The sequence below is a fragment of the Betta splendens genome, chromosome 22 (assembly GCF_900634795.4).
Source record: "Betta splendens chromosome 22, fBetSpl5.4, whole genome shotgun sequence".
In the NCBI taxonomy this organism is placed as follows: domain Eukaryota; kingdom Metazoa; phylum Chordata; class Actinopteri; order Anabantiformes; family Osphronemidae; genus Betta; species Betta splendens.
In genome coordinates, this window is record NC_040900.2 from 10996388 (window position 1) to 11021983 (window position 25596).

The following is a 25596-nucleotide window of genomic DNA, read 5'->3' on the forward strand; positions in this document are numbered from 1 at the left end:
CAAAATTGTACATTTGCTGACAAAACCCGTGCTTGTAACCTGAACTGGGCTAAATACCAGCCATTGGAAACCTTTCTTTGACATTATTTCATAAGCTTTCGTCTCTCTGTCAGATACAGATTGATGTCTCATTTGCTCTGATAGCTTTGTACCATCCACTGATCTTGTCTTGCATTATCAAAGTTCACCACTGACAGTTCTCATATGTCATGTTTTGACTGCAGCGGCACATCGGTTTGTCAAAGAACAACACTATAGTGTACACCCATGTCCTTGCTGGGGTTTGACAGCCCCTCCAAACGCACACCCTAATCAAGCAATTTCCCCATTTCCAGTCCCATCAAATTACTCTTTAGCTGTTGAACTGTGGAGTTTTGTTGTCCTTTTATAATGCTAATCTGCCCTATTCAGTATCTCTCTATGAGGCTATTTGTTGTGAAATAAATCCCCTTGTTTGCCTCCTGCATGTATAATTGATATTGTTGCCAGGCTTTTTGTTTGTGCTGTGGAGAGCTTAAAGGTAGTGCATTGGAGGTGATGAAGAAAATAGCACTTGGAACAGCTGAGGTTCAGCTGAGGTTGATGCCGGTGATGATGTTTGATGGATGTCATACCATGCACTATTATTATTATTATTTTGGAGCAGATTATAATATACACAATATGTATTCAACATTTACTGCCAGTTTTTAATATATAATATACTGTACTCGTGTTGCTGTTGTCAGAAAACTCATCAAGATCTACTGGATGAACACACATCCAGGTAAAGACCCTTCAGTTACTCTGAAACACCTGGGCTCAAGTTATGATTTGCCACGTGCTGGTGAGTATGATTTTAATCATATAAATGCTGAAGGTAGCAAAACTGCAGAACTCACAAACTATTCTCCACATCCATTCTGTGCTTTTATTTACATATCCCAGAAACTGCATTAATTTAAACTCTGCAGTGAGTTACCCGCTGTCTAGTCCTGGCCTTTCTATAACTACTGTATATAACCTGAGTGAATGCATAGTCAAGTGTCACTGAAAATGCCTTTTCAAATTTTCAATGAATAGCTACACTGAAAATTATTATTCCCCCTGTTTGTAGTTTCATACAGTGCCTGCACTATTTGTCCCAGCTTTTCCTCTGAACACATACATTGTGTATGGCCATTGATATGCCCTAACAGAGGTCACAATTTGCATGAGAATTAACAGCTAGTAAATTAAATTGATATTCAGTGCACATCTCTGTTGAATCCTTCAGACCTTTGTTCCCTTGCTTGGCAGAGACCATGTTCAGCCCCTAGCTAGTCAGAAACATCTGTGCAGTTAATGATTTGATAAACAGCTTACAGAAATGCTAAATTATCTTCTCCACCCCTCCCTTATTCTTTGTCCCCTTGTGTGAGACTTGAAACAGTTGGCTCACCTCTCTGAGGCGCTGGGTTTATCGGTCTTTTGTGGCTGTTCTTTCACAGCTTTGGTTTTCATAGCTCTCCCCTAACTCCTTTCACTATCACTTAGATAGTGAAGCAGCGTTTGGAGTTATAGCCAATCCTCAATTCTCACGTCGGAGGGAAAAAGAAAGACAGAGGACTTATTGTTGCAAGTTTAGAATGAACTTAATGTGGATATGTTCATTTACTAGTTAGTTCTGTCTGGATAGCGTGTGGAAAATTAGGACAAAATGTGACTTTTTAACAGTTACAATATATTAGTATTTTTATTCAGCTACAGTCCATTGTTTGCTCAGAACTCAGGTGACTCCCTGTGAAATTGCAAATTAAGGTCTGACATATTTTTTTCCAAAGTGCATTCCACATCAGAGTGCAAAAGCTTTCAAGTTTTATGTGTTAATTGAATGGTCACTTGTTTCTATAATTGGCTGATAGCACCAGTAGAAGAGATTTGACCAGGCTTTCATAATCGTTTCAGAAAGTAGGCACTTGTAGTTGGCACAGGCATTGTTTGATTTTCACAAAGTTATATTAAAAATATTAAACGTGTCCAGATGATGATATTAGTAGTATCTGCTCAAATCTGGGCCTTATTGAAAATTTAAAAGGATACAAAAGCACTGATCAGTCAGATCTTTGTGTTTGTGCCGGCACACACTTGCATGCCCACTGTACATACGGTTTATTTGTGTGTCCATGCTTTGTGACTGGGGTTTTTTGTCTATGAGAGCGCAGCAATTAGTTAAGTGCTATCAAGTGGATGAAAAGCTGCAACAAATCCCCTTTATAATTTCATGGAAAAGAAAGCTGACAAAATAGAATGGGATGCAGTGCTACAGTAGTAGTTTTCAGTGCTTGCCTTTTTAGCAGCAACTTAAGAAATCAAAGAGGCGGTAAGCGCTGTTAAGACTCATTGTGTATTTTTTTCACATGTTGAGTCATTTTTTTTTAAACTGTACAGTGGATATTAAACAATGTCTCTTCTGTCACTAAGCATGAGTGAAGAGATCATCTCTGACATGATGTTACACTTGTTGGTTATTTGAATAAACATCAGGCAAGTCTTGAGTGCGATCTCAAAGCACAATACTTCAGTGTGTTTTCGAACAAAGCCTGCCAGGTCTATTGACAGTGGCCTTTTCATGTGGGCTCTGTGATGTCATAGTTTGAAGTGCGCATTCATTCTCCATTTCTTAGTATATATATTTTTTATTCTTGCGTGTGGTAACTTTTTCCAATAACTTTCACATTTTCATAGTCCAGTAGCAAATCCTGTCAGCACATGAGATAGACAGGAAGGAGAGGCTCATTTCTCACTTTGACAAGACTCTGTGAGCCTGGAGTTTGACCGACAGCTGATAGCAGGGGTGATGTGCAACAAATAAGGGCAGTGAGTGTGTGTGTGTGGTTGTCAGGTGATGAGACTCCTGGGCAGGGCTGTCGGGTCACACAGCCACGGTGTGCTTCTGTACTGTGTGTACTTGGTTACACTGATCCTTAGCCTTGTTAAGACAATGCCCAACCACCCCCACGTGTTCAGCTCAGGTAGCAAAGCAGCTGTCATGCAGTGAACATATGGCTTTTGTTGGAGCCCAGGGTAGCTTGTTTTTGTGTGATAAAGTAACACATAGTCAGATTTAAAATTTGTCTCTTTCATACATCATAATTACAGCAGCGAAGCATGTTGCATCCATTCCTCAATCTCTCCTCATCAGCGTCTTAGATTAGAATCATGTCTTTCCTTCATGATCTTCACCTTATACCACTGTGTGCCTTGTTTTGACATGGCTAAACAAATCTGTTTCCATCCGTTGTCGGCACTGATTTATGACACAATTTGCATGTCCCGAAGGTCTGAATCCAATTTGCTGTGTTGCCATTTCCAAATGACAGATTGAACTTTTCAGCACAAACCATACTTCTTCTGTATTGACATGCATCAAATGCCCATTTGACGGTCGCCACCACACATCTGCAAAATGGCAGTATTATATAGATTGGTAAATTCAAGGGCCCATGCACCTGCACAGGAAATAGGTAGAAAACATCTTTTACAATATTCCGAGTCAGTGCAGTTTTGAATGGTCCATTTGATCTAGGTCTTCAGGAAGAGGCTTGCAGGCCACATGTCACCTGCACATAAAGACAATAGGGAATGCTTTATTTGTTTGCGTGAGGGGCATCCTCTCCTGCGCCTTCTGTGGGTCACACTGGGTGACACTGTTACTGGATGTCATTGCGCTTATGTGGGTTTAGTCTTCCAGGTCAAATTATCCTTCAATTTGAACTAAAATTGGGAATGGCAGAGGCAAGGATCAGATCGGGCCCAGGCCCTCTCCTCTATATTAAGCCATCACAGTGTTGCAAGGCGAGCTCATATAATGAACCCTGCCACCGCTACCACTGCACCAATATCCCCACAACACAGCGTGCATATTGATTGCAGATTGTGTGTGTATGTAATGTATGTGTGCATGCTCGCACAAGCTCACCTTTTTCTAGGAAGGAGCAAGGGAATCGTGTTACTCTCCGACTGATTAGAAAGCTCATGCATAGGAAATCACGACAGAGACACTGCTCCCCATCTGCCCGCAGTGCAGGTGAAAACAATTTACACATCGACAGGCTAATGGATACATTCATAGGGAGCACAGACAGGGAGAGAGGGATCGAGGGTGGGGGGAGAGAGAGAATAACGAATGGAGAGAAAGAGAGGGGTTGTAATGGGCCCAGGCCAATGCAGGGCAGTGGCCCTGCTCATGCGGCCAAGCCAGATAGCAGCGTATCAGATAACACATAATCACTGGGGTCAGGGACTAATGAATGCGGTCGTGGCCCACCAGAGCAGGCTTTTGCCCGCGCTAAAGACACTTGTAAACAATTCTGCTGGGTGAAACATGGCAATAATATGTTGATTCAGCTGGTAATGAGGTTCTCCCTGAATCAATACCCCCAGCTAACCCCTCTCCCAGGTGGGCCAGTGAAGAGCAGCGAACCAGGTTGGTGAGCGCACACCTCTACCGATGACCTTTCCGTGGCAGTAAGGACACGAGGCAGTCTGAAGAGGACTATTCTCGTATTGCACAAGGCGCTGAGTGTCAGAACTTTCATTCGCAGCAAGCAAATGAACAGGCAGGCGCTGCATGCTAATGAGCGGCAGGCTATTTTCCACCTTTTTTATCTGCACATTATGCTCTTGACTTTGGAGAAGGTGGGAATTAGGTTGGACCTCAGTGTCAGGCTGCCTGATGGCTCCGCTCAGGAAAAACTGGTAATTGAAGCCGATGGCTGCCACGGAGGAGGTCTGAATTTGGAAATAAACAGTTTCAAGCACTGCACGTCATTTCTAGAGAGATGACAGGGAGAATGGAAATGAGCTGTCTGGATCTAATGTGCTTTCGCAGCAGGGAAAAAAAGGGGGCCATCTCTCAGATAACAATTCCACTCATTAGGACTTCAGTGCCGCTGTAATGACGAGAGACCAAGTTGCTAAATTCAGAGGACAATTAGGAAATGCTGGCACCCATATAAGCCACGTAAACAAGGACACATGCCTCTGAATCCTACGGTATGTTCATACATACTGGCCTGACATTGTGAGATACATCTAATAGCAATGAATGGACTCCTGCTGGGTACCTCTTGTACTGATTACTGATTTATTAGCATAATGGGAAATACTGTAGACCAATTAATTCCCCTCTTATTGATAAACTAAGTTATTTGTGTTCAGTTCTAATGTTTATTAAATAGGAAATCTATAGTTTAAATCAGCATTTTCATTCCTTGCAGTTTCGCCTTTTCAATTGGATTTCAACTTCAGCACGTGAATGTATACTAGAAGAAGCATTATATTAACATGCGAACTCTGGGTGCACTGTATGTATCAGAAGGTGAAAATTGTCCTTACATAATATTCCCTCTGATCACCTCCCCATGTGTCCAAGACATTTCTTTAACACCTGTGCAAGTACAGTAAATGTGATTTTATGTTCTATTGGTGCCGGTTTCACTTTTTTATGCTACAAAATATAAAATCACATCTGTGAATTGATTATGCAGGCAGTGCTTTAATAAAGTCTCAACAGTAACAAGTGTAACAATAAACAGACTGCATGAGACAGTGGTAACTTGAAAGCTCATTTCCTCTAGTACAATCCTCTCCAATTTTGGCAGACGTGGCCCTTTCACCTTCCTCTCACTTGGCCCCCATCCATCGATCTCCCTGTGGCTGCCACCAACTTCTCAGGCTCAGCGTGGTTCTAGTGTAGCACCGCCATATGCGTGTCCATTGCATCGTTCTCCCATTGGGGCTACTGCCTCTCCCCATTTGAATTTTCAAAGGATTATCATCAACAATGCATTTCCTCAACAGTTGCGCAAAGTTCCTCCACTCCCCTGAACCTCCTCTTCCCCTGGTTGCCCAAAACAAAGCCCGAACCCCGAAATGGGCATTTCAAGCAGGATTTTATGAGTCGCATGATGGCTTGCTCATTAAAGTCTTTGATTCTGTTCACTGAGTTGATCTTTCTCTCTGCATTAGGGTAAAGAATTGGTTTATATACCTTCAAATCACAGCGACAGTTAATCTCTGATGCGTTTTAATGTGGCATCATTGTGGCATGTAAAAAAAAATAATGCAACCTTCCACGGACACGGTATGCAACCTTGATGTGGCGGGCGAGACCACAGGGGTTTCTTAGACTGCGTTAGTCTTCATGCTCATGAATAAAACAGGGGGTTTAGGCGGCTTCCTGTGCAGCTAATTCACAGTGCCGAGCTTTCAATCTGTTTTTATGGTACTTGGGTGGAACAATTTCTCTTCCCCAGCTTCAGGGCTGCGTGCAGCACGGAGCGCGGATTGTCGGCGGCTCGTACGGAGATAGTAATTTGACATAATCAGTCATTGTGCACCGAGTTCAGCACAAGCTGAGACGCGATACTTTGCTGTGTTTCCTCAGTTTTATGCAAGTAAATAAATCAGTACAGCGTTTACAATTGGCTTTTATTTTTACCTGAAAATCTCTGATGCCATGTGACAACCAACACAACTATCATGTAGCTTAGCCTTTATGTTCTTTTAGTTATGTACGACACAAATGACAGATAAAATCACCATATCCTTTATCACCTCTTTTTAAAATGCTAGGCAACACAGTCCTGTCACTCACTGCAATTAGTTATGGGGCACATAGTCCTTGCGAGTGCTGTTTGCAGACTCATTACCAGGCCCTGCTGGTTTCTCTAGCACTGAGAGGAAGTTAAACAAAGCGGCACTCACATGCAGCCCCTCCGCGGCGACGGCAGCATCCAGACCCATCACCAAACGCTGAGAAGTGAAGGGCCTGCAAAAACAAACCACTGCGACACCCTTCACTCCTTCTTCTACTTGACCGCACCCGGTAACCACCCAAGCCAATGTAGCACCTCAAGCTATGCTGAGAACCGAGGCAACAGACCACAAGGCAATAAAACTCCAGAGTACTCCATCTTAATTCTACCATGCAGCTCATCATATCACAGGTTACAAAGTGACACTCAACACGGTTACTACACATTGACGTGAAATCAGAGTTGTGCTCGACTTTGTAGCAACAAACAATGAACTCTATTTGGTAATCAGACATGTAGAGTTTCTATAGACAACAGATACACAGAGGAGATTGCATATTTATTGCAGACATACATACCACATATATGCAGCACACACACAACAAGCAGAGGGGACCTAATTAAATGTAGACGGTGACTGTGTGGACTGGCATACAGTTGCGCTTGGCCCCAAGCTGCCACAGCAACAGTTCATCTCGGCCAATTAGATGGTGCATCAAAGCCAGGGCAGCCATAAAGCGGTGGGTTCACAGGCGACATTGTTGTGTGCGTGGTCAGCAATCAGCCACGTCCCCTGCTGGGATCTGCCTCCGTTGAAGCCATAGAGATAGTCACCTGACTGCAGCCAGTACAGCAGAGGTCTGCCTGCCTGCTGTGTGATCTTCCCCTAATGTGTATGTGGACCGAACCACAGGCCTCTGGGATGGAAGTAATACGATGGTTGAAAAAAACATGTGAACCCCCAGCAGGTTTCCTGTTTATTGGTGCTCTTTCAATCAGAATATGTGTGCGTTTGATCCTCACAGCACCTAAGTGTGATGCAACCAACCTAATGATAACAAGCAACTACTTTTAGACAAATAATTAATAAACCAAAACTGTTGAGTCCCAGCAGGTTTGCTCATTTCTTTACCTTCTGTTGTCAAGGTCACAATCAAGACAGCCAGTGGTCGCCTTCCTGCCATGAAGCTTGGCTTTCTGTTTCCGATTCAGTAGCTCTAATGCTCCATGTAGTACATGAAGCATTATCATTTTTTTAATCAGATTTTCAAAACTTGAATTTTATACATATTTGTGTAGTTGCAAACACATTAAAATAACAAGGACACCTTGTGTCATTTTATTTATTTATTTTTTCAAATATAGTGTACTTTCAGTACCTAGGACATTGTACTGTAATGCATTAGCAAAGCCTTCACTTGTTTTGTGGTGTGTAAGTGTCAGTAATCAGTCTCATGTAATGTCGGTGATCCTATAAGAGCTAGAACGAAAAGGCAGAGGAGTTGTTACGTATAAGTAATATTTACTGTTAATGGGCACAACTACGATGAGTTATTGAGCTTCTTGGTCCCATCTTAATCTGAACAGCAGCATCTTCGTTGCTCAGTTTCTCTCCTCAGCCCTAAAGCTGTAAGTGAGACGGGAGTCAGCCCAGGATGGGTTTCCCAGGATTAGGAGGGGGTCAGCACTGGAGTACCACTCTCCCGTTCAGCAGCCAAGCCACAGCTCTCTCATTATACCTGAGGAGGTGAAGCATTACCCATGGTGCACTAGGGCCTTTTGGACGGGCCCACCCATTTTACTATCAAGGGTGGGACTATTTCACTTCCACCGCAGTCAATGTGAATATGCAGATTTTGTGTGCTGCATATTGGGATGGAAGTGCTGTTGAAAATCGCTAAACAGGAAACTTATTTGAAAGCGGTTTTCCCTGTATAAACTAAGTACTTGAGAACACACGCCGCCATCTGGCTCTTCCTTTCTAACATTTCTTGAACGTGTCTGTTGTACTGTAGGTCACAAAGTGTATTCCACTGTAAGCACTGCAAATAGACCTAGCCTTCACAGCACATAAAGACATCCATTAACCAATCACATCAATGGGCTTTTGTTAATTTATGTGTATTTATTTATATATTTCTCCTGCCTTCAGTGCAACATAATTACTGATTATGTAATATTTGGGCCTGGCATGTTGATTACTGTCCAGTATTTTAAAGGCAGGAGTTCTTAGTAAATTAGAGAATGATTAGTGCATGGCAAATCTACTTCATTCTAAATATGTTAATTAACAGTCAATGCAGTGGGCGCAGTAGTTAAAAGCACTAGTAACCTCACGCAAGCTTCAAATGTAACTACACTCCAAATTGCTTTCTGTGGGTTTCTTTGAAAGGCTATATTTAATTAAATGACATACAGTAGCCATTTCGAGGCTAATGGAATTTATATTATATGTAAGAGATCTGGTGAGGAGTCACTTAACCATCCATTACTACTGCAGTTCCCGTTTTGGTGCCACATGTAAATGATGGGGGACTGAATTCTGATACAGTTTAGCTGAGATAGATTTAGGAGAGTTCTGGGTAAAAAGATGTGAATTCAAGTCCTGCTCACAAGAACATTATTGCACATTGTTACATTGCAACAGTTGTAAAAATGGACTTTATGCCAGTTAGTAGATTAATAAAAATAGATTAATGCAAGGTTTTAGGTGAAAAAACATTTTTCAAATCAAACAGTAAGAGAAGTAGACACAAGACTAACGCAGAGAGGCTGAATGGCACTTCAGGATCACTAACAAAGCACAGAGCCACCTAGTGTTGGCACTCAACAAGCACTGTACTCCCCTGGTAGCCTCCCTTTCCCCAATGTTGTCACCAAATGGCTTGAAATCTCACACACACACACACACACACACACACACACACACACACACACACACACACACACACACACACACACACACACACACACACACACACACACACACAGATCGGCACGTGTGTGTGACAATTAAACTAAACCAGTTTTAAATCGATGGCAGTGATTTAGACAAGAAGCAGGGACATATCCTTTTTATTTTGAAGGGGGTGTAGTGTAACATCTAGTTCAGGGACAGTTAAAATATTATATTACAACTTTTAAATACTTTTTATGACATATTCCGTCCATCATTGTGTCATTGTTACAAGCTGCCCCACTAATGTAACAGGGTTTTCCATATCTTGGTTTAGGGTGCCCCCATCTGGCCAACTGCTCACAAACGTTTTCACAGATACTGTTGGCCAGTGTTTTACTTCATTCTATCCCACCACTTGTTCTCCGCACTTAATGTCAAACTACCTAATGGTGCAATTTCTTTCTAAAATGTAGTTATTATAATTTACTATAATAATTCAGGATTTAAGAAAATGCAACACAGGAGTTGTGGATTTTTTCATGCACCACATTATCTAGTTTGATGGCTCTCTTTGTCTCACACACACTTTAAGGGTCTAAGCAGCAACAGTTGTTCTTGGGCAGTATCAGTGTTTTGGATGAAATAGGGGTGTTGGTGTGCGGCGTGATTTGCACCCTTACTAGAGGAGCCTATTTTCTTGGTCACCGGGCACTGGCTACCGTTCATCAGTATGGAAGTCTATGAGGTGAGGAGAAATTGTAATGACGGACACTGAGCGGCGGGAATCAGCTGCTCAATAAGCCCCCTTAATTGCTTAGCAACAGTGTTCCAGGGTCTCTCATTTAAGATCAAGAGTTTAGTGGACTGAAGACTCCGCTTTGGAGAAATAGAGCTTGTGCCATTCGATAAGACGGAGGAGAAATGGGCTCTATCTTCTACTTCCTCATCCAACCTCCCTCGACACCCCCCCCTCTCTCTCGTCTGTCCTCTCTTTTTCTCTGTCTCTCTGCCACCAGCGCCTCCCCCACCCCACCACCACCACCGCAACCCTTTCTCACCGGGATGATTTCGTTACCTTTCAACTGCATGATGTATTCAGTTCACTAGATTATTTTCTGTCATCTCAGTTAATTGAATTCTGTCCATCACATATAGATGTTTTCACATTTGCATAAAGGTTAGAGTGGTGAAGAGTGTCAAACTTCAATTTAGACAATGTCACTCAAATAAATGTACTGGCCTCGTCCCCCCCCCCATCATCACCACCACCCATTTCCCGGCTCTCCGGAGGGGGATATTTACGGATTCTGTCTAAAATTCAAATAGATCTGTATTCCTGGGATGAGCTGGCTCTCATATACATGTAAATATGAATATGAAAATGACCGGATGGCTCTCTGATACTGGGTGCAAGACCATGCGTAATAGGGTGTGCATGAATCTTTTCAATAATCTGTGAGATGGCAGATGTCTGATTAAATGTGTGTGCGCGTCCACATGGTCGCCATCATGGCGGTTTGTGACACAGACAGTATGTAGGCATCAGTATCCTCTACAGAGGCTCTCAGTAAGCACTTCCTCCTACTCCCCTACTTATTGTCAAGTGCCTCTATCATCCAGCCTACAACTGTCATGTGAAAATGTAGGATCACAGTGGGAGGGGTTAAAAAAAAAAAGCATCTGCACAAGAACAGTGTCTAAATGTACGTATGCATGCAAACGTGTGCACATAAAAGCATGTGGTTAGATGTAGATGCCTTCATTTTTACACACATGCCGCTCTCCATTGAGATTTTAAAGCAGTTTCTCCACGGCAAGGCAATCTGTTAAATGGCTACTACTGACAGAGGGAAACGGAGCATAATAACATGTCGCAGAAGAAAACACAGCAAAGGGGGGGGTTGCAGACTTCTCTGACAGACAAGAACACCCCGGCCAATTCACATTTAATAAGTGTCCCGGAATATCCAATTATGTTTGCTTTTGAAAATTGATTCATGTGTCTTTAGCGGCAATTTTCATATTAGCCTCTTTCAAATAAACATCTATTAGGTTTATGTATCACGTCGGCGTGCGGCGACAGCGCGCAGCCCCAGCTAAAATAAGTCCGTGTCAGGTAGTCAATAAATGGAAAGCACAAAGACGTCGGACAGATTAGAGTGCTTATCTCCTTTCATCAACTCTGAATGCCGGTTGAATTGAAGGTCAATATCTGAGGATTCTCCAAGCCGAGCAGGTGTCTGGAGAGTATGGATTGGTTGGTGCTCGCAGCTCCCCTGTCCGTCTTTGTGGGCAGGCCAGGACCGATTTCAAACATGCCTCAGTCGCGTTTAGGGAAACAGTCACCTGGACAAATAACCACTATACATTATACTGCATTCCTCTCCCACACACACTCCCCCCCGCTGCTCTTTTTCCCATTTGCCTTTTGCCCCCCCTCGCCATCTTACAGTTGGCTCTGTTGGTCTAGATATGTCACGCGGTGGGCTTTGTCACGCTTTGTGACACAGCGCGAGTTATCTGGGGGGACTTAGAGGGAATGTCTGCTGAGCAACGAGCAGAGGTGGCTTTTTTACTTTATTTTTTACTTTTGATAACATGAAAAACAAATGTGCGCCGGCATCGACTGGAAGATTCGCAATCTGTGCTCAGTCTGAGGCTCGGAAACGGAGAAAACTTCTCTTTTGCTTGTAAATTAAAAAAAAAAAAACACAAATAAGGGGGAGAAAGTACCGAAGGTGAAAGCATCCCTCGTTTCAATAGCGCATCTGTTTTCAGATATTTTCAAGGTTGTTGATTATTGATTACATCTCTATTTCTCCTTCCAGAGACAGTCAAAAAACAGTGCAGATAAAGAACTATTTAAAAGTTACTCGCACAGCGTAGCACACTATCTTGGTTCTTTTCTCTCCTGCGGTGAATTCAGAGGTTCCCTCGTAGGAAATGGGCAGTGAAAGCCTGATAGGCTGTGAACAGGGCACGGCTGTGCTCTTGCCTCCAGCTCTGTTTGTGTTTGAGCTCAGCACTCTGTTTAAACTCGAAAATCACAGAAATGAAACCGCATTGGTGCTCCTGTCGGTGCCACACATGACCGTATGCAAAATGTGTACACGTGTGTGTGTGCGCGCGCGCGTGTGTTGCCGAGGTTGGTTGGAAGCTGTGGAGGTTTGTATATTGAAGGGTCTTGTCCAGTGTGTCAGAGGGCCCTTTCGGCTACTCTCTTCTCAGACAAAGCTTTGGTGAAGGGGCTCACTCCAACAGGACATGGCTGCTGGGGGGGGGGTAGAGAGCAGCAGCGGCACTCCAGACCTACTCGCCTGCAGGAGGAGGCTATCTCAGCCACCTAGTCCGGTCCTCCGGCTGGCTGATACCCTCCGCGGCCACCACCACCACCCACAGGGGAAGGCCGTATCCGACCTCATCTTTGCATCTGCTCAGCTGTCTATCAACACACACTGGTCGAGCCACAGAGGACAACCTTTCATGGGGAGTGGAGGAAAATCGCAAAATCTACAGCACTTAAAAGTGTACACAGCCCAGGCAGTGTTGAAACTGGATATTACAGGGTGAGAATCTGGTCATTGGTTTGACAAATTCACTGTGGTGGGCTCACATTGAACACAATGAGCAAAACTGTGGATAGAACATGAATTTATTTTTGCGCTTTAAATTAAATCGCTCAAAAATTCATATACTTTGGCATGAGTGAATAACGAGAATGCGCCTGCTGAGTATTACAAGGTAATGAATGGCTGGCTTTATTTGTGTACGCATCTGTAATGTTATTGTGGCCATTTTTATTCATGCAGGCAAAGTTGTGAGCTCACCCTTGGCTTTTATTTACATGGCAGTCTTTCGTCTGCTCAACGGGAGAGCCTAGCAAGCTGTAGATAGGTCCTTTCAGATACTTACAAAGGCCGCTTCAGCGGCTTTTTGTTGCCGTAACTACCTCTTTCTTCCTCACATTCCAAATATCTTTGGTTCAGACCTGGTGGCCTTGATGAACAAGGTTCTATGGAATCAATCAACTGCTTCTCTCAGAAGATCTTAACATGGTTTAATGTTGGCCTTGCCACATTGTCCTTTTGAGATATAAACCTCATCCAACTTACGCCTGAGATCCAAGTTTCTTTTCTGAGATGTCTTTTTGTGTAGAGTGGATTTCAGAGAGGCCTCGGTGTGGAGAAAAACACAGAGAGAGACAAGGCTGAGGCATATTGTTATCACTAATAATAAATGACAGCATATCTCAAGTATTTTTTTGTGATTCATTTATTCACGAAGCTGAGCTTGGTACAGTAAAAAACATCTTTAGTTCAATTAATTTAATTAGTCATCTTTAATTTAATTTTTTTGTGCGGCTATTATATAAAGTTCATATTCATAAGTATATGATTTAAATGTACATGAGCTCTCTCAGAATCTTTTTTTTTTCTCAGAATCTTTGGCTTCCCGTTTAATATGTCACATTTAATATATAACTGCCAGCAGACCCACACCATCGTAAGTTTGATATTCTCTGTGATCTGAAAGTTAAGTAGATTCTCCAAATATGAAGTTTACATTATCAGTGTATTTGATAAGATAACAAATAAACCTGCATTTTTTTTTTCTTTACTCTTTTTGTCGCGTGCAGCAGGACGCATTGTTAGCGAAACAGGCAGCTATTCATGGTGGACATATGTGTGAAGCACCATCAGCGTCTACGTCCTCTCTCAGCTTCAGTAAAACAGCAACATCTGCCTTCAGCTTTTATAGCCCACAACATATGTCCCTTCTTTGGTGACAAAGCTGGATAAGGCTCTCATGCTGTTCCTGTCCCCTAGTCCAAACATACATCTTTAGATACCTGTCAGCCTTTATTATTCCATCCTGTGTGGCTGCAGATAAGGGAAGTTAAAGTTTAATGAAATGCAGCCTGGCTACAGAGGCCTGGCTTTTATAATTTGTTACAGACTGGGTGCTGGGAGCCCAGTGCTATGTAAACACGGAGGCAGTGGCCACAGCCATTACTTCTAAATGACGGGGCATGGACGGCGTGGCAAAAACGCCAGCCATTTTCCTGCGTTGCCTTACGTCGCTCCACTCTCCCATAAACTAAGATAGAGACATCGAAATTTGAAAAACACACATTCTAATATGAAGCCCATGGTAATGTTTTTTGCAGCAAATTACGGACACAGAAGCTGTATCCAAATGCAGCCATTTTCCATCTGTATTCGCACATGAAATTGATGGCCACCGTGTTTTGCAGGGGCCGTGTTCCTGGAACTCTCCCACGTAGGAACAAATGTGTTTGTGCAGTAGGTGTTATCGGCACCGAAGGCTCCAAAGCCTCGCCAGCTGTGTAACCGGCCTCTCGGAGGCTGCAGCCGACGCGCCGCACGCGGGGCCTGGGGTATAACAGACAAGCTGTTTCAAGCAGTAGGGCCACAGCACTACTTGCACCGCCTCCACCTATGTAACCCTTTACGACAAATGGAGATATGCCTGCAGCGATGGTGGTCAAGGAGCTCTGATGCACCTCCTATCTCCAGACTAAAGAGTCTTGAAGTCTCTGTAGATTAAGTGTATTTCTGACAAGCAGAAATGCCTCAGTACTTTTACTGTCCTGCAGGTTTTATACAGAAAAATGAACATTGTTTCATCCATTAATAAAATAGTGACGATCATTAATCAGGGAGTTTAGATTAGTTAGTTTTAGATGCTTTCTGAGACTAGCAGCATGCTGTGGCATAAGAGACTATGGCTCTTCACTGGTTTGTTCTGCACTACACTGATCTCTAGGAAACAGCTTATTCTGCCACTTCAATCTTGAGCTCCATTTTAGCCTGGACCGCCGTCTAGCTGAGGGCAGGAGACCAAACACCAGAACAGACACAATCTCTCCCTCACACACACACACACACACACACACACACTGTACACACTCCAGCAGCAGCTGATGTCTTAATACAGACAGGATCTAATTTAGCTGATCCTCTGACATTTATCCTTTAGGTAAACTCTCGCCCTCCCCTCTCTAGTCCCAGTGGCACTAGTGCCAACAAAATGGCGCAGGCATATTTTAGAGCACCCGTCTCACACCTCAAAGTGCCCTCGGGGACACTTAGTGTCTCCTCTTGGTTTTCTAGTGAAATACTCCACATTTGATGTTATTTCCCGGGTCCTTTGTAATCAGCTCCTGGAAGTTAACTGAGAGGACACCCAGGATGAATAGGAGGGGTTTTTATTCATCCTTGGCTGCAGCCATTTTCAGGTGGGGAAGGAACTGATGGCCACCAGTGCACAATAACTCACTTATAGTAGAGCACACCAACAAAGCTGTTAAACAGACATGCGCAAACGCTCTCAGATGGGCTGTGTGTGTGTGTGTGTGTGTAGATTGGTAGGGGCTATAATCAGTAGCTCTGTGACAAGCCAGGGAGGTGGTAGCTGGCAGGAGGGACAGAGGGACAGGAGCGATAACAGATTGAGCGACTCTGATAAACTCTCCTCTAATGGTTGTGCCTGTCCCTCTCCCCCCGTTTACCACCGCACCTATTTAGTGGACTCTTTCACTGGCGGCGGATTAGAAACCTGGATAAGGAGAAGCAAACACTGGCAGCTTCTCTAAGTAAGCAACACAGAGAGGGAAGCAAAGGAAGATAGAGAGAATGAGGGAAAGAGATGGGATGAGGAGAGACATGAGGAGAATGAAGGACGGAGGTAGAGAGGCAGAGTGGGAGAGGAGCCGGAGAGGATATTCAAGGAGTGGCACTTACCCATAGCCATTCGCGGTTTCTCCTTCCACCCCACTACCCCACCCCTTATCCCCTGGCAGCCTCCTGTTTTTATTTTTTGCCTCCTCCGCCCTTGACCATGCAGCAACTGCTTACTGGTAGCGCTGGAGCTGCGTTTGGAGCCCAATGTGGATGATGGGTTCAAGTGGCGGGTTGCAGGAGGTGTCAAACACGGCCTAATTCTGTGTGGTTAACGGCTAGGCGTGACACGTGCAGGACAGTGTAAACATGGATTAGGTTGATGTCTCAATCGCAGCATGGCAGACTGATAGACAGGCTGCTGACAGCTGCAGCAACACCGAGACGCTGCTTCGAGTTTTTACAGGGTTCAACAAATGCACAGTACATGTTACTGAAACATAAATCAACCGTTCATAACTTTAGTAAGTTTCTTTTTTTCATATACACTACAGTTTAGTCAGTATGCTAAAATCTGATCTGTGGATGTTAATAGTTTTATACAAATTTAAATTATGTCTATAAAATAAACAAGTAATATAGAAATATTTTTTAAAATCCTGATTAAATTTACTTTTATAATTATTTTTAGATTTGTGCTAAATAAATAAAACAGTAGAATAGACACTAATCACTAACATGGACATCAATTCAACTAGATATATCTATTTATATCTAAGGCCGTATTTCATAGAATATGGATGTGTAAAACTCTACACCAGGTTGGTCTTCAATACACATGCATAATGTAGCCAGGCCAAACAAAAAGCCAATAATTATACCCAGCTTTAAAGCCTCTATTAGTGGAATTCTGTACAGACAAAATAGAAAATTGCACACTTAGTAATTTTCTCTATTTGATTATGACTGCTGAGCATGTGATTAAAATACAGCAATTATATCTACTGCGTTGCCTTCACGGTCTGAACGAGACATACAGTAGAGTGTTGGCCGTTTAATTGACCGGACGCGACACTGTATACTGCAGTAAATTAATAAAATGTTCCATTTACTAAATTGATCCATGAAAGGGATTTACCCAGCGGAGCTGAAAGTTCAACCTGCACATAGCCCTTACAGTGGAACACAGGTTAAACTACTAAAAAGACAACTATTGACTTTGCAGTGTTTCCTTTTCAGAGGCGGTGAATACGAAGCATTAAAGCACCACTCCAGACATCTGTAAAAAATATTACCTTTAGTAAAAAGCTTGCCACAAAGTCAAAGAAGAAATAACAGAAATTGCCATACACTGGTGGCAATTATGTTGAGTAGCATCCTAGTTGACATCCTAGTTGCCTGCACGCAAGACGACGTCACGCTTCTGAGGGCCAGCGAGCGGTTCTCTCAGCCTCACTCTCTAGTGTCAAGTGCTGCAAACAATATGCACTCACAGCAAGCACTGCTCGACTCAGGAGACGACATGCTCCGATGATTGTGTCTTTGCCACAACTATTTGTGACTGATAAAGCCCCCCCCTCTCACCAACCGCTGTAACCCGCTACCGACTTTACCTCACAGTCTGGTATCTCCGCGCATCTGCACGCCGGCACAAACAAACGAGCGGTAAACAACTCCCTCGCTCGGTCCCCGCAGGCCGTCAATCAAATGGACAAGTGTGCACTGTGCTGTGTTAGAGAGCTCAGAGCTGAACTAATCCAGTAAATACAACAAAAGCCCCGACCTGAGAAAAATCCTGTCTGAAGATCCAGTCTGAATCCACTGGAGAAAAGCTGGAAACACAGAAATCTAATGACTCCAAAGCAGGCATGAAGTGTGAAATCCTGCTTTCCTGGAGACAGCTGAGCCTACATGTGAAACTCAGCTAGGAACATTTGCTGCAGTGACAGATAATCACACTTATTGATTCACTGAGTGGAGTCATTAGATATAGTTAGCAAGTCGCTACCACAAATGCTGGCCATTGTTGTGGAAAGCTGGGCTGAAATTCATAATTGCCAAATAAATGCAACTGCTTTTGAGCATTGAAGTCTTTCAATAGCCGTCTTGCCATCATCGCACTCATCATACCAGTGCATTACATTGAACAAAAGAGCTAAAGACCAATTATTGAAAGATCCACGCAAACTAGTGAGCTAGCTGAATATTGTAAAGTCTAGCCAAATTCCCAATCTGCCTCTATTAATTAAGCCATTTAATCATCCACCACACTAACTGCATAATTAAATCACTGCCTCCTGGGTGCTACTGATGTGTAGTGGGTAATCTGGTGCAAAAAATACCACTCATCAACAATGCAGGCCGGTTGATAATGGTAATGGATGACTAGGACCCACCGAGGACAACCTGATTTGTAAATAAACAAAAGGTGATGGTCAGTTTTTACACCGTTATGATATGAACTGGGTGACACTGGGCAGGAGCTGTAGCCCAGTGTTGAAGTAGATATGATATTATGTCAGTTTCATATTATTTAACAAAGCTAACTGTGTGTTCTTAGTGTAAAAAGCTGTGTAGTTTTGCAGCACAATACAAGCAGTAATTATCGTATTATTCACTTTTCTTCTTTTATATTATATTTTTTTTACATTGTCTTTACACAGCAGGTCCTTCACAGTGAACACTAAGAGTAACACTGTTGGGTGCATTAGGTGCATTCAAGCTCATGTCAAGTGCGAAAAGAGTATTTAAGCATCTCTTAAACGATGGCACAATGTCATCGTAACAGTTAAAGTGAACAAAGGCGAACAATGGCCCTATAGTCAGACACAACAGCATGCTGCAGCTCTCCAAATTAGCACAATTGTGGTCAGTGGACATGAGTGCGACCAGCACAAACACCTTGTGCGCTGGCAGCGCTGGGTCCGCTCGTCTCAGCACAAGACTCAGCAGCTCGGGCCAAGTGTTTAAATTCCTGAAGAGCCTCCAGAAGAAATTAGTATGTAATGGCCACACTCTGCAAGAAGAAAGACCCATTATGGCTTTGCACCGACTGTACTTGGCTTCCATTCGTGAGCTAAATTGATGCGCGTGAAGGTGAGAGTTCACTGGCCATTCAAGTATTTGGCTTTAACTGTCTCCAGCACTCTTACTTTAATTCAAGCAGAAGGACAAGTGTGAATAATCGCTCTGGATAAGACTCGTCACAACCACCAACAGGAGCCCCTCTCACCGCCGCCGCCCCCCACCAACCCGCCCGCGCCATCAAAATGGCTGCTGCAGCTTAATGACAAAATACCATTTACATCATGCCTTTTAATTTGCAATTTGCCAGCTTTTGTTGCTGCTATCTGATTTCGGTTTGTTAGCGGCACACTGTATTATTTTGATGCAAATTTCCCACCCCCGGCTCATCTCAACTGGTTCTAATTTCACATTTGTTTATCAGAGCTAGAGAAAATAGCTAGGGAGAAATGGGTAACTCTAATCAATGTGAAATAGAACACAAAATATCCAGTGATTACGAATTCACGGAGGCTGGCAGACTGTGCCGAGAATTGAGGCTGCAGGATGCAATAGCCCATGTGGCATGACAGAGACAAAGAGACCACACCCAGCTGACACTGTGGGGATGAGTTGTGAAAAAATCGAGGTTTTGATGAGAAATGTCTGTTATTGGGCCCGCGATGATGGAGTGACTGCTTTATTCAAATACACAGGAGTGTACGGCCAAAACCGCTAATATGAGGCCCCAAGGGTGTTCATCTCATGTAATATATGCACAGGCTAATTTATTACACCAGGACTAATTTCCATTGCTTGTGCTTGGAGTTGCCTTGCTAATTATAGATTTTTTTTTTCCCGTCACCATTTTTTTTCCCCCTCCCCGATTCGTAATTGGACATCCGCATTCAGGGGCAGCGTCGTTGCAAATGAGATGATGCCTTGCCATTTGGCACCCGCGGCCCCCCACACCCAGGTGAGCTCACAGCCCACACAGGGCACAGGCAGGGCTCGCTTCGCCTCCAGGAACTCCCACCCTCCCAATCACCAGCGCTTGGATCTTTGATGGGCTCTGCCCCCAGAACTGCTATGACCATCTTAGAAATATCAGATAGGCTGGTGTGTAATTAGACTTGGGACTTTAATTAGGAAAAGTTAACTGTTAGATGAAAGCTGTCACATCTGTGATACGTACTGCTGGTTCAGTGGATGGATCCCAGGGGGGTCTGCATCAAAAGGCCCTTCCCCGCTGAGCAGGCCCACTCTAGCATGTTCTCATGCGCCAAATCAGGCCCTCTGAGTGGCATTGGATGTGAAGGGACAGAAAAACAGAGGCGCAGACACAAGTTAACAGCAAAGGAGTGATGAAGAGGAGGAGGAAGAAGAAAGGGGGAGCAAAGGGAAAAGAAGAGAGGGAGAGAGAAGAAAGAGAAAATATCGCAGAGCCGCTTGGCCGCGTCTTCGTGCGGGCGCGCGCGCGTGTCTCGTTAAACGGAGAACACGGCGCAGACACAAAGGGATCTGAGGGAAAACAATGTCGCTTAACAAGACATCACTGACTCGTCATTAGCAATTTGTTGTGGGCATAATTTCCCCCTGCCCCGCGCGTAATAGGTGCCGTGGGATTTTGCCGACTTTTTTTGTGCGCCCTCATTTGGCTGTTTATTTACTTGGCTCGTGTCACAAAAGAGATCTCGCCACCTTGAGCGGCAGCCAAGATAATGCCGTTATGGCTGCACATCACAGCCCTATTAAGATGGAGCTCCTTTAATTGACTCCCCCGGCTCATTGCCTGACCTGGAGTCTCACTGATCCCACCCAGGCAATAAGAGACCTGGGCGAAGCCTGGAGCCACGTTTTCCCTTCAACTCGCTTCGCCTGGTGTTGTGTTGTGTTGTTTGTTTGTCTGTTTGTGTGTGTCGCGCTCCGAGTTAAGGTGCCAGAGATTATTGTGTACTTTGATTGAGCTGCTCCGTCCCTTGCTTTCTGTGTACGGAGGGGAGAATACAGCTGCAAACTGCTGATCCAGTGTTAAATATGGTGAAACGGCTTGACGGATATCACTGCCATTAATCACAAGCGCGAGGATGGAAAAAGAGAAGGCCTTATAATTTTATTGTGTGTGTTTCCTGTTTACCCATCCCCACAGATGGTACTGCCAGCGCTCCACAGAGGAGCTCTCACACTGTTGTTCCATCACGCCCCCCCTCTGCTTTCTGTGGCCCTTTTGTGACAGTGCAGACGTCGAAGCTGTCATTTACATTCAGCCGACACATACGCTGGGTACGGACGGTCGGTCGGTCGGTCCGACGGATGGATGACCCCCGGCCTGGAAACAACGTGGCTATTTGGAGCAAAACAAAGCAGTATTTCTGGAAACGGAAGGGAATTGATGATGTGGGCTCGGCTCAGCTTTCGATGAGTATAATGATGTGCATGCACTCTCATAGCCCCCCCCCCCGACTTCCTGTGACATGCTCCCTTCTTCACCCATCATTCTCTTTGAATGGCAACATTCGTATTAGTGTAACTGTAACACGATTGTGTCCGCTGTTAAGGAAATGAAAATGAAGTAGTTGACCTTTGTCTCTCACAAGTGGCTCAGTGTTAGCTGTGGTGGTCTTCAGACTTCAGCATCTTCTTCAAGCACGAGTCGCCTTTATTTCTTCATAATTGCTAAACTGATCTCAAGTCTCAGCCGCCTTAATATATTCCGTCTGTGGCAGAGTTTGCATTTGCATGAATTCATCAGGCCCTAAGCCGGGGCCGTCTGCTCTTAGTCCTCCAACGCATGAAGTGTGCTAAATGTACACGCATGCACACGGCGGCGGCGGCGCGTCTGCCACTCCGACACAGAAGCCGCGCCTCGCCAGGGCCGGATGGGGAGATAGCGAAATCGATTTGCACATTGTATTTCACACCCTTTCATCAGGCCCGGCCCTCGTGGCTGGAACGCCTGTGATTTCAAAAGCACTTAACATACGCCAGCCCCTTTGTTCAAGAAGCAAACTACTTCTGAGGAGACATCAATGCAAATAAAACCAACTAGCAGAGCGAAGGGAAACTCGAGCTGAAGAACAACCAAATTACCCGTAGTTAATACGTCTTCATTACAATTTCTCTCTCTCTCTCTCTCTCTCTCTCTCTCTCTCTCTCTCTCTCTCGCCAGCATACCAGCGGTTCTCAGCGCTAATGATTTTTCTGGGTATTAAAGAGGCACCCACTGCTGTCACTCTGGATATGAAACAAGAAAACAGATTATTGTCGAGATCACCCACTGTGAACACCCAAATGATACTTAAAAAATAATGATGTTCTTAACAATACTCATTAACAGCACAGTGCAGGGAAGAACAATACTCTCCTCCAGGAAAGCCAAACAGATTTCAAATTAGAGCATAAAGCAGAGAGGCAATCAGTTTGGAAAAAAAAACACTGAGGGTGGAAACAAAGCAGACGGTGTGGTGATATTCGGCTCCCGAGCACCAGGATTTATGGAGACTAGCAGTGGCTTCAAGTTTACTGAGGCGAACTTAACATCTTTAGGATTTTTTAATGACAGTTAAGACATGAAAGGCATCCACTGTAAAATCCAGTCCTTTACAGTAACGGGCAGCAGCAAAACCCTGAACGCGTCTAATCGTGATAATAATTATCGTTTGGACTTTTTTACATGCGTGTACGTGAATAAACATCTGTTGTGGTTTTCCTGCTAAAATAATTGGCACCACAAGGTGACAGAAAACAGTTGGTGCTGTTTCGTTTAAAGGGCGGCATGTATCTGTTGCTGTTGGGTTTTTTTTAATGTTTGCTTAATTTAAAACTCTAAGTTTAGGACTCACAGCTTGACAGGAAGTCTATTTCAACAAGTTGCCAATGAATAACTAATGCCTAATTTCCATTACATAGGAGAACGATTCAAATGTTGGCCTATAAACAGACAGTAAAGGAAGTCCGACGTCCCATAACTCAACCCCTGTCATGCTGTACTTGCCTGAATAGGACAACTAGGGACACAGTGGGATTGTTCAGTTCTCGCCAAGCCAAAACGATTCTTTGTCAGCCAGGCATAAATAACGTAGTGTTGATTGTTCTGTCAAAGTTAATCTGACAGCTTGGGGGAAGCAGTCATTTATCTAATGACAGAGTTTCTATGACGACAATCGATCCTCGTGTGTGTGTGTGTGTGTGTGTGTGTGTGTGTGTGTGTGTGTGTGTGTGTGTGTGTGTGTGTGTGTGTGTGTGTGTGTGTGTGTGTGTGTGTGTGTGTGTGTGTGTGTGTGTGTAAAGTGACAGACATTTGCCATCGGCAGCGCTAGTTGAAGTAAAACACAGACACTCTAAAAGGTATAAAAGAATTCTTCAGCTATGCGCCTTCTTTGCTCGTAGCTTCATCAGTCGAATGCGCAGCGTCTCATACTTTTGCAGCAATCCAAAAGATGTAGAAAATGCATTATTTGTACTGGCATGAAACTGACAAATAACCTCATTCTTATAATTTTCTGAAGCAGGTTGGTCTTTTGGCGCCTCATCGTGAGATGCTGCGAACAAATTTCTAAAATGGATCTAAACTAAGCATCATATCAGTTTGCGATGCCTTCAGTGAATTCTAATAATTTTACCATCCAAATTTTTATATTGTTGCTGCGTGTCTTTTTAATTGAATTGCTATCACTTTCAGCATCTTGTTGCACTAAACATATTGCTGCCACATGTCCTTGATGCATCACAACAATTAGAGAAAATGCATTGTAGTGGTCTCAGAAATGTGTCCTTGGATGCTTTTTAATGTGAATGAATTTGTTCCTCAGAGTCCACCCTTGGACTTGGCTCGTGTCTTTGGAACAAATTAATGACGGCTAGAGGAAACACACATGTCTCTATGATGATATACATCCTTTATAATGAATTGCCGAACGCCGTCCGTGTTTTTGGAATTATAATGAGTTGAAGGACATTGTTGCGCTCTGAATGACCCGGTAGCAGCAAAGAAATTATAATGTTTTCTTTAGAGGTTGCATCGACTGAGCTGCATCCGCACTGTCAACATCCACCCTGGGTAGTATTCATTCAAATTCCAAAGCTGCAGTAATGTTTTCTTGTTTTTTCATTTCTTTCTAAAATGACTAAGAAGTCACACTACATTATCTGTGTGTGGCTTGGCTAACAGGCTCATGCCTAAGTGCTCTGATGCTGTGACAGAATATCGCAAATAGGGTATGTGCTAGAAAAGAAGGAGGGAAAAAGAAAGACTAAGACAGAAACTTGACAAATATCATCCATAACATTAAATGGCCCCTATTGTCATTACGGACAAAGAGATTAAATTCATCTCATCAGACGCAAGTATGACAGGTGCCTCAATAGGCTGATGCCAAGCGGCAAGCCAAGAAGATTAGCAGGGCACTGATATCATTATTTCCGCCTATCAGGGATTCAGCAGGGAGGCAATTGTAATTTCTAGGCTTATTAGTCCACACTCGGAGGAGAGAAAGCCCAGCGATAAAAGCCGACTGTGACAGCCGGGCATTCCAGCAGCAAGTGCTGTCACTGTGACACTGACCAAATGCCAGTGTGCCTCTGTCCCTGTAATCCTGCCTAATGGAGGTTAACACACAATACAAAGAGGTCCTCATCAACGATCACAACAATCCACACATTTACATTTTTAAGTTGCAAGAGCGAGAGAAAATAAAAAAAAAAAACGAGGGAGGTGGTGACTTGCACGAAATGGGGGGGGGGCACGTACGTCGTGGAGTGAGTTTTAAAGTTTGCGTGGAGGAGTGGAGCGGCAGTCTTGAGGGGTAGCGGGCGGGCGGCAATTCCAGACATCTGCCTCTCCTGCGTGGGCAGCCCGTGCCAACGCCGGCCCCCGGAGAGAGCCCCGTTCCCAGCACACTAAAGCCCAGAAGTGTTTGTCGAGCCTAATAAATATTGCACAGCGCTTCCTCTTAATCTCATTAATGTTTGTGCATGCCTGTTGGTTGGCTGTAGATACAAACAAGGGGATGAGCATTAAGCCCTTTAAATAAAAAGGGAGCGGGAGCGAGCCGCCGTGGCCGCCGCCGGCCGGGTTCTGACATGTGCAGCGTTGGCCCCACAGCGTGACTGAAAAGCACCGGAGCGCCGCTATCTGCCCCCCGACAGCCCAGCGCACCCGCCGCTCAATTTGACTCTGCAAATCGAGACGCGGGCTCGCGCCGCTGTCATATTTTGGGCCAGATGAAGATATCAGCGGCTCTGTTTGGCGACGTGTCCCTTTAATTATGCCTAATGTGTAGACCGAATAGCCGCTTATCACTCCCACTGTCTGTGACAGCTTAATAATCTCTAACCTCAGTGTGGGTGTGTGCAAGAGGGAGCCGGGGACCGTGACCGGGACCTTAATATGATTTATGTGTTTTGGTGTCATGGTTTAACAGCTTTATAAGCCAGGCCGGTGATAAGTATCATGTTATTAGAGAGTTACATATTTGACTTTATTTTCCCCTAT

General features: G+C 44.1%; 1 protein-coding gene across 12 annotated transcripts in view; it reads left to right on the plus strand.

Moving 5' to 3' along the window:
• LOC114848077 (uncharacterized) overlaps positions 1 to 25596 on the plus strand; it is a 60170-nt gene that overhangs the window by 409 nt on the left and 34165 nt on the right. For all 12 annotated transcript variants that reach the window (XR_008693619.1, XR_008693617.1, XR_005897173.2 and 9 more), the window contains exon 2: positions 729 to 826. The gene's annotated coding sequence lies outside the window, so the exon portion shown is untranslated. The remainder of the gene's footprint in view (positions 1 to 728; positions 827 to 25596) is intronic.